The sequence below is a fragment of the Sapajus apella genome, unplaced genomic scaffold (genome assembly GCF_009761245.1).
Source record: "Sapajus apella isolate SASKATOON/1434 unplaced genomic scaffold, GSC_monkey_1.0 scaffold1, whole genome shotgun sequence".
Taxonomy (NCBI): Eukaryota; Metazoa; Chordata; class Mammalia; order Primates; family Cebidae; genus Sapajus; species Sapajus apella.
Window position 1 is genome coordinate 22,056,441 of NW_022436941.1, and position 17,953 is coordinate 22,074,393.

The 17,953-nt window shown below is 39.1% G+C and overlaps 1 long non-coding RNA gene across 2 annotated transcripts in view; it reads left to right on the top strand.

Moving 5' to 3' along the window:
* The window catches only part of LOC116547207, a 55,241-nt gene that overhangs the window by 16,297 nt on the left and 20,991 nt on the right, over positions 1-17,953 (top strand). The gene's annotated exons all lie outside the window — the stretch shown is intronic.

The following is a 17,953-nucleotide window of genomic DNA, read 5'->3' on the forward strand; positions in this document are numbered from 1 at the left end:
AAAAAAGAAAAAACACACAAAAAAAAAAAAAAAAAAAAAAAAAAAAAGTTCAGTGTTCTTGTCTTTGGTTGTTAAAGCCACAGCAGTTAAGTTCCATAGCTGAGGCCAGAATCTCTTTAGCTGGGATGAGTCATTCTCCATAGTACTAAGAGGCAATAAGGTGCTGCCCTTGATCAGTGACTGTAGCAGGCAAATGGTTACCTATATATAATTGGCTGAAATGTGTTCCTCTTCTACCTAGGAAGGTACATGCATATCATATAGAGGAGAAAGAGAGAACACCAACTCAGTCAGACAGGTCAATCCAGAGACATGACATGTGTCACAGTCCGAGGATCCTACATCCCTAGTCCCACCATCAGAATCACATACAGAGCTGCTACTGTAGGGCCACATTCAGGACAGGGTTTGACAAGTTACTGGGGTAGGACATTTTGGAGCCTATGCTGGCAACGGAGAGATCTGGGATGACGCTTGCTCTGACTTCTACTAGGGACTTCTGATCTCTTAAGAGACCCTCTCTATTTCCAGCTCAGGGCTCTGTGTCTGAGTCTATGGGCAGTGGAATCTATCTTAATTAAATGGCAGAGCCTGGGTTTAATGTAAACATTGTACAGGCTCTGATACTGCCCCGCCCCCTTTCCCCTTAGGTTGTTTGCCCTCTAAAGACTGAGGGCCCTCATCACAGAACACAGTCAAAAAATATGTGCAGAATGAAGGTGGACCATGAAGGAAGAATGGACTCGTATTTTTGCTTAGTTCTCTCCTCTCCTACCTCAGTATCCTTTGGATTCTTTATTAGAAGAACAGAAATGTAAAAAGTATAAGAGAATTAAAACTAAAGGTAGAAATGCAGGTATTATAAATTTTAAAGATGCTGATGAATGATCAAGATTTTAAAATCATTTAAAAAATGAAGTGGTAGGGGAGGGTGTGTGGATTCAGGGATTTAATGAATTTGAAATTATAATTTTAATTTCTATTTTTTATTTAATACCAAGTTCATCTGACAAATGAAAACCATGCTGGTTGTTACCCACTTCCTCTTTGTGGATGAAGAGTAGAAGCTGCTAAATTATTGTCAAATATTTTGGAAATGTGAAATGCTGTACAATAGTGATTTGCATGGTAATGGTCAGGAACCAGGTCTTTATACCCCATTACCGCAAGTGATTAACAAGGAGATTAGGCAGAATAGTCTATGTTTGGGAGCCACTGTGGATACTGGCAAATGCCTGGGTTTGCAAATCTCCTTTTTCTCTGATTGATAATAGAGTAACCTCATGTGTTGTTATATGTGGATTTTGCTGCACGAGACAGAACTTATGATTTGCTGCAACCCAACAGTAACTCTGCTCTTTGAGTAGCCCAGGCAGTGCCCCTCCTTAGCCCGCTGCTCCCACCTCCTTTATCCTGCCCCCTGCCCCTTCTTGCCTTTTTAAATATTGTCCCCCAAGCTAAGAATGGGCCCTTTGTTGTTCTTAGTTATGGCAGATTCCACACAGAGAACCCATCTCCAAAGTCAGTTCAATCTTGTGCTACAACTTCTAATGTGGCAACAAAACCATTAAGACTAACCATGGACCCGGGGCCAAGTTTTTAAAACTCTGAGGCTCAGCTTTCTGATCTGTGAAACAATGAATGTGATACTTACTGCTCGGGATTAATATAAGATTAAATAAAATAATGCAAACAATTAAGGGCCAGCACATTTTCTGAGTCTGTGGATTCTCTTTGACTAATCGAACCTTTAATGATACCTTCTTTGATGAATTCACATTATATTTACAAACTTTGCATGTGTGACACATACCTTGATGCTTGAACAAGAATGGTTTCACATTATCCTCTTATTGTGTTATGTGCATAAAAAGCCCTCATCCTGTGTTTCTCAAGTTGCCTTCTGGAGAGTAAAGGAGAAATTTTAATTGAACATCTACTGGGAATCTAAGAAAGGCTTAGAATCAAATATTTAGAGCTAGAAGGGAATGCAGGGTTGTGTTGTATTTTCCGGATCACCACCACGATAACTCTTATCCTTCGTGCCTTCCTACAGTGTCACTTTGCCACTCCCCTGATCAGAAAGTGAAGGCAAATTCTTTTCTTTTCAATCTAACTGAGCTTGTAACTGCTTTAACCAGTAGAGTGGAGGGGACACTGTATGACTTCGAAGGTTATAGAATGTCACACTCTTTCTGTCCTGTCAAACGGGATCATCACATTTTGGAGTTCTCAATCCCATGTACAAAGTCCAATGATCTGAGACCACTGTGCACTGAGGATGTCTAGTCTACGTGGAGAGGCTATCAGATATATGAGTGAAGAAGCCATCTTGAAAGTGGATCTTCCAGCCCATGTTGTTCTAGCTATAGCCGTTTGATTGTCCTCATGCAAGCCCCAGACGTCATGGAATAGAGAAGAGCTGACCCACTGTGTCCTTTCCAAATTCTGGATCCACAAAACTCATGAAAATAATAAAATGATTGTTTCTTTGTGCTACTAAATTCAGGGCAGTTATTCAGCAAAGATGATTAGAACAAGAGATCACAATTTGACTATCATATTTCAGAAATTACATAGACCCAGACAGATTAAATAAGTCATTTTATTCAAATGAAGAGTTACTGATAGAGTCATTCTTAAGTACTGGCTTAAAGATCCATGCGCTATTCACTACATCATGTACCTTCCTAGCTCTGGACATAGCCCTGAATATTTGTATAGTTAAGACTTGACTTCAGGCTTCTGTACTCAAGGGGCACACATTCTAAGAAGTATTATGCTCATATAGTAAGCTAAGAGGAAATTAATTACATTATAAGCCTAGCGGAGAGGATTCTGCTCCAGACTTTTGGTAGTGAGAGATGTTGGAAACTCCCAGAGAAGGGACAGAGATGAAGAAATGGAAATAGAGAGGAAGTGAGGGAGTTCTGCTGAGATTGAAGCCTTGTAGGGGAGGGAGGGGTGGGCAGAAAAGCAGGGGGATAAAAGTCATGAGACACTGATAGAAAAACAAGGGTTGAAATTGCTTCAACTCTGTTCAGGCAAACAACTGTGTGCCAACAAAAAGAAAGCTGATGAGCAGCTTTAGACTGTCTATAGCTAAAGGGGAAGTGAGAGGCGAGCAGCATATGGAGCAGGAAGGAACAGAGGGAGCCAGCATGAGGGGAGAGAGAAAGTTGAGGAGAGAGATGGGGAGCTCAAGTAAAGAAATAGGAAAGCAGTTGGCCCTAAGTGTCCAAAGAAATTAGGAAGAATTGGAGACAGTGGGAGGTGATGAGGGAAATAAAATAAAACCACAAAAAGTTCAAGGAAAACATTTGGGATGCAAATGAAAACAAAAAAGTATGTGTAGAAGAAATGGAAAAAATGGAGGTTGAACCACATTATAGGTGAAAACAGTAAGTTGATTCAATTTTCAATAAAAGAAAACAGTTTGGATGAGAGTTTAAGCAGCATGACACATTTTGAGTTATCTGCTTAGTAAGAGGCCGTATTTTGTTTCTAAGATGTTTCTAAAAGTGGAGTTAGATTTGTCTTTTTATTGTAAGAGAAATTATACATACAGAAACTTAAAAAATGAATGGGCTGGGAATTGGACTTTTTTAGACTCCTGGAAGAAAAAAAAATGGCATTAAGTAGTTAAAGTATCTAATTGTAAGGAAGCAATAAATTCAATAGATGAGTGCTTATTACCAATGCCTATATTTGAGACCAAAGAACACCAGAAACACCAGATGGTAACTTATCTATTGACACCCTGGAGCTCCTTCCCATACATAGAGACCTTCTAGCCTTTCTATTTGATTTATTAGTGCCTCAAGACTGAAATACTGATAGTGATGAAGAATAAGACAGAAATGATGGCGACAATGGTGATAGGTGGTAATGATAATGTTTTCTATATGTCAGACATTATTCTAAGTGCTTTATATATACATTAATTGATTTAATTCCCCAACAATCATTTGAAGTTAGCTAAGTACCTTTAATTATGACCATTTTATGAATGAGGATACTGAGACACAGGTCTCTTTCTTTCTCTTCCTTATATCTATGTCTATGTCTTTATAAACAATTGGGAAAAATTAGAAAGAAAACCTATATCATGACCAGTAATAAAAAGTAGCTGTCTGCAATGCCCTGGTCATCCTCAGAACCTTGTCAGCCCCACTTACTGAGGCTCCGCTTAGCAGTGAACCACATGTCTTTCTCAACGTCCCACATTTTTAGTGTATTTTCTTATTAATGGAAGGATTGCTATTAATAGAATGGTTAATATTTCTGATTGTGAGAGAGCAGAACATTATAAGCCCACCTGAGAAGAGGATTTTATTCTTCAGTGGCCATCTGGTATGAAGGACAGAATAGGAAACTTGGAATTGAGCATGGCTTTGAACTGCATCTTGGCTTCACTTCTTACTATCTATTTGACTTGGCAAAAGTTAGTTATCATTGTTTTATTCATTTCTAATGGGAGGGTAATACCATTCCCTTTGCAGGGTCATTGTGAAGATTAACTGAAATGAGAGATATAAAGTGCCTGAGAAAGTGTTTGGGAATTAGTAGAGGTTCAGTACTTGTTACTTCCACTTTAAGACTGACAATTGATGATTACAGATTTTCAATATTAAATAAAATGTTGATAAGGTCTTTGTAAGTGAGGCTTAAAATTTCATATTTTCATGGAAAGTTTATATATGTTCAATTATACATATACAATAAGTTTATATATGTATATATGTATAATTATACATACATATAATACATATATATATATACCATAGGAAATTATATATATGTATAATTATATACATGTATATGTATAATTATTAGAATAATTAAAAATTATGTACATATAATTTCTTATTTTCATGTACACATGGACTATACATCTCTGTTATAAAATGATCACTGGATGAAATACTAGAAAATTGTCATGAGATTTAGGCAAATAAGAAAAACACACCTGAAAGTGAAAACTGTAAAATAGTTCAACAGCTCTTCCGTGGTAGACAGAATAATTACTTTCCAAAGTATTCACATCCTAATTTTTGGAATCTGTGACTGTTACCTTACATGGCAAAAAAAGTCTTGCAGACGTGATTAGGTTAAGGCCCTTGAGATGGAGAGATAACTTGGACTATCTGAGTGGTCCCAATCTAATCACATGGGCCCTTAAAATCAGAGAACTGTTCAGACTGTGGCCAGAGGAAGTGATGTGATGATGGAAGAATGGTCAGAGAGATGCAACTTTGCTGGCTTTGCAGATGGAAGAAGGAGCTATGCTAATGGCCTCTAGAAGCTGGAAAAGGAAAGGAAACACTGTGTATCCTCTCCTAAATATCCTTGTTCCTGTTAAATATCTAGACTTTCTCTCCTGCTGACACCTAGATTTTAGCCCAGTGAGACCCATGTTAGACTTCTGATCTACAGAATTGTGAAGTAATAAATGTGTGTTGTTTTAAGCCATTAACTTTGTGGCAATTCAAGATACCTGTTGGGAAGAGTCTTCACTCTGCTCAGGTGATGGTTTTAATACTGAGTGTCAACTTGATTGGATTGAAGGATACAAAGTATTAATCCTGGGTGTGTCTGTGTGGATGTTGCCAAAAGAGGTTAAGATTTGGGTCAGTGGGCTGAGGAAGGCAGATTCACGCTTTCTCTGGTGGCGTGATCTAATCAGCTTCCAGTGAATATAAAGTAAGAAGAAAAATGTGAAAAGGAGTGAGACAGGCTTAGCCTCCCAGCCTACATCTTTCTCCCGTGCTGGATGCTTCCTGCCCTCAAACATCAGACCCCAGGTTCTTCAGTTTTGGGACTCAGACTGACTCTCCTTGCAGACAGCCTATTGTGGGACCTTGTGATCATGTAAGTTAATATTTAATAAACTTTATATACATATAAATGTATCCTATTAGTTATTAACTTACATGATCTGTCATATAAGTTCTGTCCCTCTAAGAGAACCCTGAATAACACAGGTCATTTGTTAGCCTGTCTGATAAGAGCCTCCCTCCTAATAGAGTCCTTGTGAAGATGCTATTGAAGCTTCTCTTTGGAGTGTCTTCACAATGACTTTATTTTCCCATGGCTGCCCCTTCTTGACTACAGATGAATCATTCACAGTCATGTTTGCCCACTTGTCACAGTTGATTTGAATAGAGGAGGTTACTTGGCCTAATGTGGGCTGATCAGAATCTCTTTCCCAGGAATTTGGATTTGGTTGATGGGGGTTAGTTTCAGTCTCTACACATAGCTTGAACTGAGATAGTATAAACCAGAGTGCTGGGTGGTGCCCATAGTCAAGGAGAATGTAACAGTCCTTGAGACAGCTAGAGCAGAACAGAGCAGAGAATCTAAGAGCCAAGATCAAGAGAGGAGGTGGCCTTGTTCCTGCTGGGTTTTAGTCAACATTTTTACTCCTACTAGGGCTCAGACATATTCTTGTCCCAGATTCCACAAAATAGCATTATTCCATTATGAAAAATATCCTATTTTCACTTAACCATGCTAAGAGGGTTTCTGTTACTTGCAAACAAAAGAGTCTTGACTAAGACACCTACTGTGGTGGGGGTGAATCAAGAGGATGGAAAGGAGACTCTATTAATGTCATTTTGGGTCCTTATTCATGCCTCATTTCAAGGAGGCAAACAGAGATTCAGAAAATTTGATTATCCAATAGACCAGGGAGCATTCTGTACATCTTTGACTGTAGCTGGAGCTGCTGGCAGGGCTGTCTTTGTGGGAGTTGAGGTCCTTGACCATATAATGCTTCTTTAGGCTCTGACTAAGGCATCTATTTCTCACATTCAAAATTAATGTTGGCAGAGGAGTATCTTTAAATCAGAATTTTGCAATTCCAGCCGACCCTGCTTCAGCAAGCTTAAACATGCAAGCGTAGCACCGCATTCAGCCTTCGTGCTTTTCAGTAGTTTCTTAATTTTGAAAATATGTCTAGTGAATATTATAATTTCTTGGAGGAGAACTTGAAACCAGAAGTGGTGACTTTCCTAATTATCATTAACTTATAGAGTTCCAAAGTAATCATAAAAATTGTTACCCAATTCTTTAATTATACAGACAAGGAAATATGCTAAGTAGGGTTAAATGACTCGTTTTGTGATCCTTCATTGGGTCCATTTGTGTATTTATGTGAAAAATTCACAAACTTAAAAATTTAGAGAATGGGTTATCAGAGAACACAGAAATCTTCGGACTAAAATATTTGTATGAATACCAAGTACTTTTTATAATGCAATAAAGTTTTTGCCTTTCTCTTTATGAAATGAAATTCTTTCTATAACCCCAAGTGTGCCCAAAGAAATATGATTTCCTTGATGGATTGGATATTATTAATAGGAAGTTAGATAACTCTGAAGATGAAATATCCATGCACCATTAATCTTTTTCTTCCTTCTTCCCTTCCTCCCTTCTTTCCTTCTCCTTCTCTCTCTCTCTTCTTACCTTCTTTTCTTCCTTCCTTTATTATTCGCTGAGTACCTACCATGTGCCTAACAATTTCTGAAAGCTGGAGATGCAATAGTAAATGATACACCCTCATGGAATCCTCCTCTTGCGGAGACTGCCTTCATGGTGCTTACGTTTGAGTTGAGGAGAATAGAAAATAGATATGTAAATAGATACATACGATAATTATGGATAATAAAGTGCTATAAAGAAAACAAAACATACTAATGTGAGAGAATAATGGGTTAGGGTGGCAGAGTATGATTTCTTAGGGTAAGAAGGTGACATTTAGTTGATCTACTTATTCTACCCATCTATCATCTATATAATCCCTGTATTCTGTGATTACATAAGACAACAGATAACTCCAACCCACAGAAAACAGTGATTAAGTCACTTTCCCTAATGACAGAGTTCATGATTTTAAATCCAGTTTTATTCTGTTGACTCTATTGTCACCTCAAAAGAGGATTGAATTGAAAACTTGTTCTCAAATAATTTGTATTCAACTTGAGGAGAGAAAACACAAATTGTGGGGCAATATGTCAAAGTACTAATTGATTTCTTCTCCTTCTCCACAATCCTTACCAAATCCCTCCATTTGTATCTCAAGGATTTCTCTGATGAGTTCTGTCTTTTCCCCCGGAGCCCCTCGACACAGACATCAGACCAGTCAGAAACATGCCCTGCAAAAACACAACCGTTTTTCTGGGAAGCTGCTGTTTAGTGTAAGAGAAAGATTCAGATACACACTTTCAGCATTAATTTTCTCAAACTGAGGGGCTAGACTATAAAACCTTAACTGTTTCTGCATTGGACACCTGCGGTCACCAGTTCCAGCTATAAGGAAATTGAATCACTGCTTACTGGTCTCATTACAAAATGTGGAATATCACCAGTTACCAGGAATCTTCCCTTCTCAAGCATGTGGAAAAATCTGTTCGGGTCTGATCTATTCAGTCTGCTGGCCCAGGGGCATGCAAATCCTACAAATAGGAGGATGGAAGACTCAGGAACTAGAGAGATGGTGACATAAAGTGGAAGCTTCGATTATGACCAGGATGGGCAGAATATCTTTTGAAATAATCTTATTGTATTGTGTGTTGTCCTAGTGGCTATCTGTTGCCACCATAATGTCTCATACCAAATCACTCCACAAACCAGTAGCTTAAAACAGTAAGCATTTATTTAGTCTGTTGGTGATTTAGGCTGGACTTAATTGAATAGTTTTTGTCTCAGCTGGGTTCACTCATATGTCTGGTGTTGGGCTTTTGGCTGGTGTAAGGTTGCTCTTGCTGGAGTTCCTGGGGCTACTCAGCTCTTCAGATGCTTCTCATACAGTAGGCCAGCCAACGAATGTTCTCATGGCAATTGTAGAAGCAAAAGAGTAAGCAAGGTCAGTTTGCAAATCCTTTTCAAATAAGCATCTTATTGGCCAAACCAGTCTCATGACCGACTCACAACAGTGTGAAAGGGAATTGCAGATTTAAATGGTAAAGGACATGGATTCAAGGGGAGGTGAAGAATTGGGACCATTAATGTAATCAGTATCATCCACTTTATTCAGGGTTGAAATGTTATTGGTTAGTTATTTACCAAATAGTCTAGGCATAAATGGTGCATTAGAGTGATGAGAAACTGGAGGCAGGAATCACAGGCAGGAACCTGTGAGGGTGACAAGGGCAATGCTGGAATCTGGGTGACTGGGGAAATGGGAAGTGGAGGGTTGGGAGACAGGTTGGCTATGCTACGGATGTGGAAGCACAAAGGAGATGGAGGAGAAAAGGTTGCCTCTGCAGTCAGTGACCTGGAGGGGCAAGTAACCCACCCATGCCTTGTAGATGCAAGATTGTAAATTACTTGTGTAAGAAGAGAGAAGCTTGGTGATGTGGGGAGGTCAGGTATGTGGGAGAAGGAGCAGCAAGAATATAACGTGGTGAGGGTGGCGGCCGTTGTCTGAATAGAATTGCAAGGCAGCTGGCGAATAATGGCCATGAATGCTGGGGGAGTGGGCTGAGGCTCTAAGCTTGAGAAGATTTCAGCTTGTGGACAATAATTTGGATCCACCATGTTGGAGAATTTGGAGTTTAGGGCTCTAAGGAGAGTGTGTATGTGTTACTGGTTACTCTCCAGTGGTCTCGAGACTACAGCCTTATCAAAGTGTCATGCTTGTGGAGACCCCTAGGTAGGTGGGAGCATTATGGTGTGCCCAGACCATAATTCCCTCCCCTACCACAGTTGCCAGGCCCTGCTGCAGGTTTAATCAACCACCAAGTTGGTTTTACTTTTATCCTCAGTCTCCTGCCCCAACTCACATTGAGGTGCTCTCAACTGTCTGCTTTTTTCAAAACCATCTAGTTCAATGAACAATTGTAAAACCTAGCAATCAAGATGAAGCCAAGCATTCTGAATCTTAATTTATTATTCTGTTTTTCCAATACAAAGGTCTTATAGAGACTCACAAAGTGGAAAATATTTTGAATTACTTTCATTGACTGTTCTTGAATTTTTCAGGATCACCACTGATAATATTTAGAATCATTTCTGGGACCCAGAACTAGGCTTAAAATTGTGCGAAGGCTTCTGGGACAACACCCTGATATGAGAAGTGATTTGTTACCTGTGTTAAGGAAGAATCAGATGTCATGTTATACAAGGTTAATGAGTAACAACTGTTTTGCAGCTTGAGTGCAGCCTGTGTCTCATACTCTAGTTTCTCCTTGCTCCAGAGAGAGCCACGGTGTTGTAGGTAAAATAGAAGTTATTAAATACAGATATTATTTTTTCTAGGTCTTAGATCTGTCCAATCCATCTTTGTCTCCCTTGTCCTTGTGAGGCAACTCCTGCCATTTGAAGTTAGCTGAGTCTCTGTGAAGGCTCAAGTTGTTTCTGTGGTGTCAAGGAGACCAGAAAATAGAACCTAGATGGCAAAACACACCCTTTGTGGGAGTGGGTGTGTGCTTGAATGTGGAAAATCTGAAACCACAAAGTTTTCCTGCTCCTTCCTGGAGCTGACTTCTGCAGGGTTTTGTGAGGAGGCTGTTGGATGGCTGATGCATTTCTCCTCTCTCCAGTCTAACATTAAGCAGCCATTATATAATCACCAGTCATGAAATAACCATGGTTCTATGCCAGTATTTCACAGAGTATGGTCTGTGGGCCTGAGGCATCAGAAGCACTTTTACAAAAATTACTGGGTCTGAGTCCTGGGAATGCACATTTTAAAAATTTAGTATTCATCCCAGGTAATCTCATATTCCCTGATGGATAAGAATATACTATCCTTGGGGGCAAATGTACATTTGTTATTATTTATATACTTTGGAAGATTATATAACAGCAGCATCAAGTAATGTTTAAAAATATTATACTTGCTTGTGGCTGTGTAAAACAATTTAAGCTGGCTTCTGACTTTAAGGGCATTGTCTTACAGACATTTTTTGTTTCACAATTAGTTATGTTAGTAGGGAATGACAGAGATCACCAGCTATAATTCATGCTCTGTTTTTCACAGTGTAGAGTTGTTCATGTGAAGTGGCTGCACACCCAAGTACTACATGGCCACTGGCATCCTGGAATGGCCTGTGCCTAGTGCTCCAAGTAGAATGAAACTGAAGTGATGTGTGTCCATGTCTTTTCCCCTTTGCCTGGGTGCAGAGGCCCAAGTGAAGGCTAAATGAAACCTGGGTCTTTGAATTACCATATATCTAGAGTACCTGTTTTGAGCTTTTACTTGGGTTAAAAGGATGCCTTCATGGTGCCGAGCCATGGAGATTTTGAGGTATCGACAGCTTTTGGTACTCAGATAACTCAGGGGTTTGGGCTGTTACTTAGAGGTTCTAGATTGGAATCATGTTTTTTCTAGCTCAAATTTTAAAATGCATGTGATTGACATAAATAAATCTAGTTTTCTTTTGAGAAGTTGGAATCATCCCTTAGAGGAAAGAGCACCATTCCCAGAATATAGGGAAGTGGGTTCAAGTCCCAGTTCTGCCACTTACTGACTGTGCAGTTTTAGACAAATCACTCAATTGCTCTGAGCCTCAGCCTTTTCTGTTATTTAGTGAGCATAATAATATTGTTTTTTCCTTTGAAGGTATGTTTGTGAAGGTCAATTTAGGGGAACACCTGTGAAAACACTTTGTAATTTATAAAGTTCTAGTATACAAATGCAAGAGATGACTTGTTTCTTCTTTTTACGGAGTTGGTACTGAAATATCTGGCTTTAATACTTTCCTCAGCTTCTTAAGTCTCAGCTTTTTCCTCTAGAAAATGGGGATGACAAAGCTTACTTGGATTATTGTGGGCTAAAAATGAGACAATGTATGTGATGGTGAAGAGCCCAAGACCCAACATATTTCAGGAATTCAGGGGAATGCTAATTTTCTTCCCTGTGTGTGCGAAGGAGGCCACTTAGGGAGAGTCCATGTAGGTTGAAGATAAATATGAACAGTGTTCTCTTGTTGCCTGTATTTTACTCACCTCTATTGATTGGTGGGGTGATTTTCATCCATCCTGTCCTTCCCAGAGCTTGAGCATGACTCCACATCAGCAGGAAATATGGCTGCAGAGGAGCTAAGGGCCTGTTTGTGATGTTGTGGGCTTCCATTTCTTCTTCTACAAAGATGGAAACTTGAGTCAGTGTGAGTCTGATGGAGCACTTGCCGGAGGCGCTGGCCAGTCAGTTCCCTGACATTCAGGCACCTGATGTTCCGGAGTGCTTTGTCAAGAGTAGTCATTCCTTTTGGAACACTTTGTCTTCTTTTCCCTGTTTTATCTACATTTGACGTATTCTTTGCCCCGGAGTCCTCTTTACTTGGATTGTCCTCAAGCTAATTTACTTACTACAAGTTCAAGACATGGAAATCTTTTTCTGCAATACATTTTTAACAAAGGGAATAATAATTTCTTCAGTTAATTTGTATACTGTGCTACCCTTTTCAAAGTGCTTTCACTGGAATTACTTTGTTTGCTCATTATAGGTTTCATAGTCTTCCAGCAGCCACTCTTCCTTTTGCTTATCCAAGGTGCATTTATTGGGCAGGTAAAGCTGCTGGGAGGATGGGGTAGAGAGGGCAGGGAACAGAGAGCTAATATTTATTAATTATGGATTTTTGCCATGTTACTTTTAATGGAAGTTAGTTAATTCAATTTTTCTGAGGTATCTCTAGTGCCTAGCCAATACTTAGGGTGTTTAAAGGCTTAGCAACTGTAAAGTTCAACAGAGAGTTTAAAAAACTTGTTCAAAGTCAAAAAGCTATTTGGTGATGGAGATGGGATTTAAATCTGGGTCTCTGTGTTTCCAAAGCCCCTGCTCTTTTCCTAGTGTTACTATCTCTAGCAAATGGATCCAGGGACATAAATAGTTGCTGTCCAATCAGCCTACACATTCAGTTATTTGGGGAGCAAATACACCAACATTTGAGTGGTAACACAAGGAAAACTTCCTTTTTTCTTTCTCCTTTCCTCCCTTTCTTTCTTCCACAACATTTTTTGAGTGTCTACTATGTAGCTCTCAGTGTTCCAGGCTCTGAGATGCAACATCCCCATCTTGCAGCTAATATTCCAATGGGTGAGACAGTTGGATAAGGAATCTAATGTGAAGTATTGATAACTGCTAAGAGGAGCAATGACGCAAAGGATGACAGCAGTGTGTGGTTAGGGAAGACCTCCCGGAGTAAGTGACATTTGAGCAGAAACCTGAGTGAAAGGAAAGCCTGCCATGGGTGGGGTTGGGGTGTGGACAGCAGTGGGGGCTGGCTTAGCGTTTTGTGAGTTCAGAGTATGCCTTGGTCCATTGAAGTAAGCACAAGGAGGGTGATGAGGTGAGTCTGGAAAGTTTAGGAAAAGCTTGTGAGGACTTTAGATTTTATTGCAAATGAGGTTGGAAGCCATTTGAGAATTTTAAGCAAAGAAGTGATGGGATTTGACTTACCATTTGAAAAGAATAACTGTGGATATTGTGTCTGGATAAGATTAAAAGGGGCAAAAGCCTAAGCTGGGAACCCAATTCAGAGTCAATGGCAGTTGTTCACATATGATGATTGTGTGTGGGATCGAAAATGAGTACTTCAACAGCAACATTGCATTCTTTCACTTTTGAGTCTTTGGATTTTTAATTTAAATGCCTTATAATTCTCTTTAAATTTATTAAATTCATACTGTGTTCGAGAGGTGAATTTATTAAATTCATACTGTGTTTTAAAAAATCCCATTTCTGTCTATCTCTTTCTTTAAGCCTTTTCCTACAATCTATATTTTTTCTTTTTCTTTTTCTTTTTCTTTTTTTTACCTAAACCAAATTACACATTGTTCCGCTTATCCAAACAGAAGGAGAAAGGAATCAACTGCTTTGGTTTTCTGATAGCACAAACCTAGCTGCAGATCTGAAACAAAATCAACTGGCATCAGAGTGATAGCACGGCAGCCTGCTGACAGCAGCCTTTCTCGGTGACAGCTGGCTGGTGCGCCTGGTCGGCACAAAGGCCTGAGTTTGTCATCAACTTCAAACTTGGACACTTTCTATTTGGATAGCACTTGCTCTCCTCCAGCTGAAATAGGTGATTGGATTGGGACTATTATCTATCAAATGCCACGAAGAGCTATTAATATAGGTGGAATAATTGAGCAAACAGACTTGTTGGAAAATGTAACTACTTTACACATCATTGTAAATTGTTTTCCAGCCTGTACTGGTCTCCCTTCAGCTATGAAAACGTTCAGATGTTTAAAAAAATAGATGCTTCTTGAATACTTAACCATAAAAGTAAATGAGATTGCTTTAGACTGCTTTGTTAACACTGGAACCATCCACACATGGAAATTATTACCTTCCCTGTATTTGCTTGAATGCTGGTAGACACTGTCGTGCCAGCTCTGCTGTCGTTAATGTGAACTTCTGTGAAAACAAGTGAACAGTCCAATATCATTTTTCAGGAACATTCTTTCACTAACGAATGAGTCTTTTCTAAATACCATTACTACTATTTTTCATTTTCTCTAATTTACAAAGGGGTTTTGAAGCTAGACTGCGTTCATGTGGAATGACTCTCACATTGCTCTGAAGGGCGAGTTGTAGGAGTGATAGAGCATCTGAAAACTGGGCCTTAGGTACATCTGGGAAGAGTTTTAAGCAAGTCAGCTGCCTTCATTACAGCTATTTCTCCATATGGATGGCACTTTGTAGAAAACTCTATCTGTCCAAATTCTTCTTGCTATTCAAAGTCAAGCTCAAATCACACCTACTTTAAGCAGTTATACTTGAGTAATTTAGTGCATATAATCAGTCTCCCTTCTCAGTGAATAGGCACGAGAATAGATATTTTCTTAGCAACTACTGTGATGGATGGTCACATCTCATCTAATGTTTACACAGCTATTCGGTGAGATAGGCACTATTGGGAAATTAACTGAGGTACGTGTGCTTATACAGCTAGGAGCTGGAAGAGTCAGGATGTGAATTCAGGTCTAACACTAAACTCTGTCTAGCATACCTTGTGACTTTACAGAACTTTCAATGTGGACGCAGCACGATACATCTACTTTAACATTTCTTTTTATACTTTTTCTTTGTTTTGTACTTGCTTCATGTATGAGTTTTCTATTTCTAGCAATAGTTTAATGGCCTTGAAGACAATTCTGAGAAATACAAAGAAGAAGATGTAGCCTCTGCTTTATTGTAGTTTAATATAAAGTATAGACCTGAAAAGAAACATATCTGCCAATCCATAATAAGAGATCTGATGGTGCCTGGGTGTGGTGGTTCATGCATATAATCCTAGCAATTTAGGAGGCAGAAGTAGAGGATCACTTGTGCCCAGGAGTTCAAGAGCAGCCTGGACAACATAGTGAGACCTTGTTTCTACAAAAAAATTTAAAGATAAAACAATTAGCCAGACATAGTGGTGGTGTGTGCCTGTAGTCCCAACTACTCAGGAGGCTGAGATGTGAGGATCACTTGAGCCCAGAAGTTTGGGATTACAGTGAGCTATGATGGCACCACTGCCCTCCAGCCTGGATGACAAAGTGAGACATGATCTCTTAAAAAAGGTCTGATAGAGGGACGTCTATAGGGGATACTGAGGCAACACAAAGGAGGAGATGGTCTCTTCTACCTGTGGAGACTGGGGTAAGAGTGTGTGGGAGTAGAAGAGAAAACATTCCAGGCAACAGGAAGGCATTGGGAGGATGAGAGCATGAAACAGCCAGGTGTGCTGCATAATGGCAACAGAATTGAGGTTAGTGGGATCATGCATTAAAATGGCAGGGCTAGAGGTCTAAAGAGAAGAGGTTAGAGACAGAGAGGTGGGAAGAAGGCAGGACATGGGTTTCTTTAGAGCTTTACTGAATTTGAATTTTATTCATTTCTATGCCATCAAATGCTTTTAATCAGGGAAGCAACGTAATCCAAAACAAAGCATTTTGATTAAGACTGTATATGGCAGGGATATTATTTGAAAGGTGTTTGTGTTAGTAGACAGGAGGGCAGTTGAGAGACCCTTGCAGTTGTCCTGGCAAGAGATGATGAAGTCCTGGATTAGATGAGGAGTGGAATCCTCATCTAATTTGACTGCACAGACTACCTTCCGTTCCTGCAGTCAAACTCAGTGTGTTATTCTCCTGTCAACTACCTTGAATACTTTTTGTGGGTAGGAGTCATTTCGTATTTTCAGTTAATGTCACAGCTCAATCCCAAGCACATGAATCCCCCTCTTAAATTCCCCCTTTTTAGTGCATTTATTATTAAAATGCTGCAAAAAAAAAAAAAACTGAGTGGGTATGACTTCAAAGCATACAAATGTTTTTGTATTTGAACTGCTCTATGGTAGGGAGTGAAATTTAGCCCTGTTTCCTGCAATATCCCCATGTGGGCAGCATTAATACTGGAATTATTTGGTATTGGAAGCAGTGATTCACAGATGAAAATAACCTTGGAACTCAGAAGAAAAATCAGGAGGAAAATCAGAAGTATTACCAAAATAACTTTTTCTTCTAGCAGGACTCTAGGTATTTATGTTTTTATATAAGTAAAACCGAAATATATTAGCAAGTGTTCAAGCAATTTAAGTGTTTCAAGCTCTTAAGTGAGTGTCCTTGAAGCCTATAGTGTTTGTGGTAGGCAGATCCATTGCTGTAAATCTGTGGTGACAGGTGTAAATTTATACTAATAAAGTAATAACACAAGTAAGAAAAACAAACCCCAGCTCCAAAAACATTGCATTAGCTATAGAATAATATCAAGAAAAAAAAAAAAAACAGATCAAATGCTTTCCGACTGCTTTCTCTCTTGATTAGGCTGAGCTATGTATAGATGAAAGTATAACACTTGGTATTTTCCTCACCTGTGTTTTTCAGTTATGGAATTTATTCATCACATCTCTCTATGATTTGTATATCTAGAGGTAGGTTTTAAAGGTGAACTAAAAAATTAAACAAATATACCGCTATGACAAGACTTCACATTCTGTGTCTGCACTGTGACACTTTAAACCTCCACAAGCTATTTATCACCCAGTTTCCAGTTTCTAGGTTTCTTCTTTAGACCTGTGACAGCTCCGTAAGTGGATATTTTCTTGTTTTGTTTTCCATACTAGATCTCTTGAATCTCCTTGAAAGAAGTGATTATATCTTGCTCATCTTTGATCAGTTTCTATTAATAGTAGAATGTTTTGGCCTCTAATCGGGTCATTTAATCAATACTGGTTGAATAAGGACAGATGTCTTTTGGAAAAAGGAATAGTTGTTTTTGGGTGAAAAATGTAAGTATTAGTAAACTAAATCGACAGAAATCACTGAGAAAGTTGGAAAATACCTGGCATGAGATATGATATGTGGAATTTTATGTTTGCTGAGTTAGGTAAAAACACCATTAACAAAACTATTTGGGCATGGATCTTAAGGTTTTTTTGACTTCTAAAGTTCTAGATGAGGAAAAATTCTTTTTTAAAAATAGTATCACTTAAAAGTTCAGATTTATAAGAGCAACTGCTTATATACTTCCTTCCTAAAAAGAGACAACTTTAATTCTATGTATAGATAGCTATACTCTGATGGCTCACATGCATATCTCACAGGTTATGTTGTTATCTCTACCTCTGGTAGGTAGAGGTGAATCAGCTAGGACACCAGTCATCCCCACGATCAACTGGACTACACTATGTTTTCAGGCTGACTAGACAACCATCTCCATCCTCTCCTCCTGCTCCATGTGCACACTGCCTGTTCTAGTTACTTCCTGCTTCAGTAACAAATGATCACAAACACACTGGCTTAAAACAACACCCACAGTTCTGTAGGTCAGAAGTCTTTGTAGGTTTAATAGGGTTCCCTGCTCAGGGTCTCCCAGGGGGCAAATCAAGGTTTCCATCAGGCTGGGCTTTTTCTGGAGGTTCTGGGGATGGATCAGCTTCCAAGCCCATTCAGATTCCTGGCAGAATTTTCTTTTCTTTTCTTTTCTTTTTTCTCTTCTCTTCTTTCTTTCTTT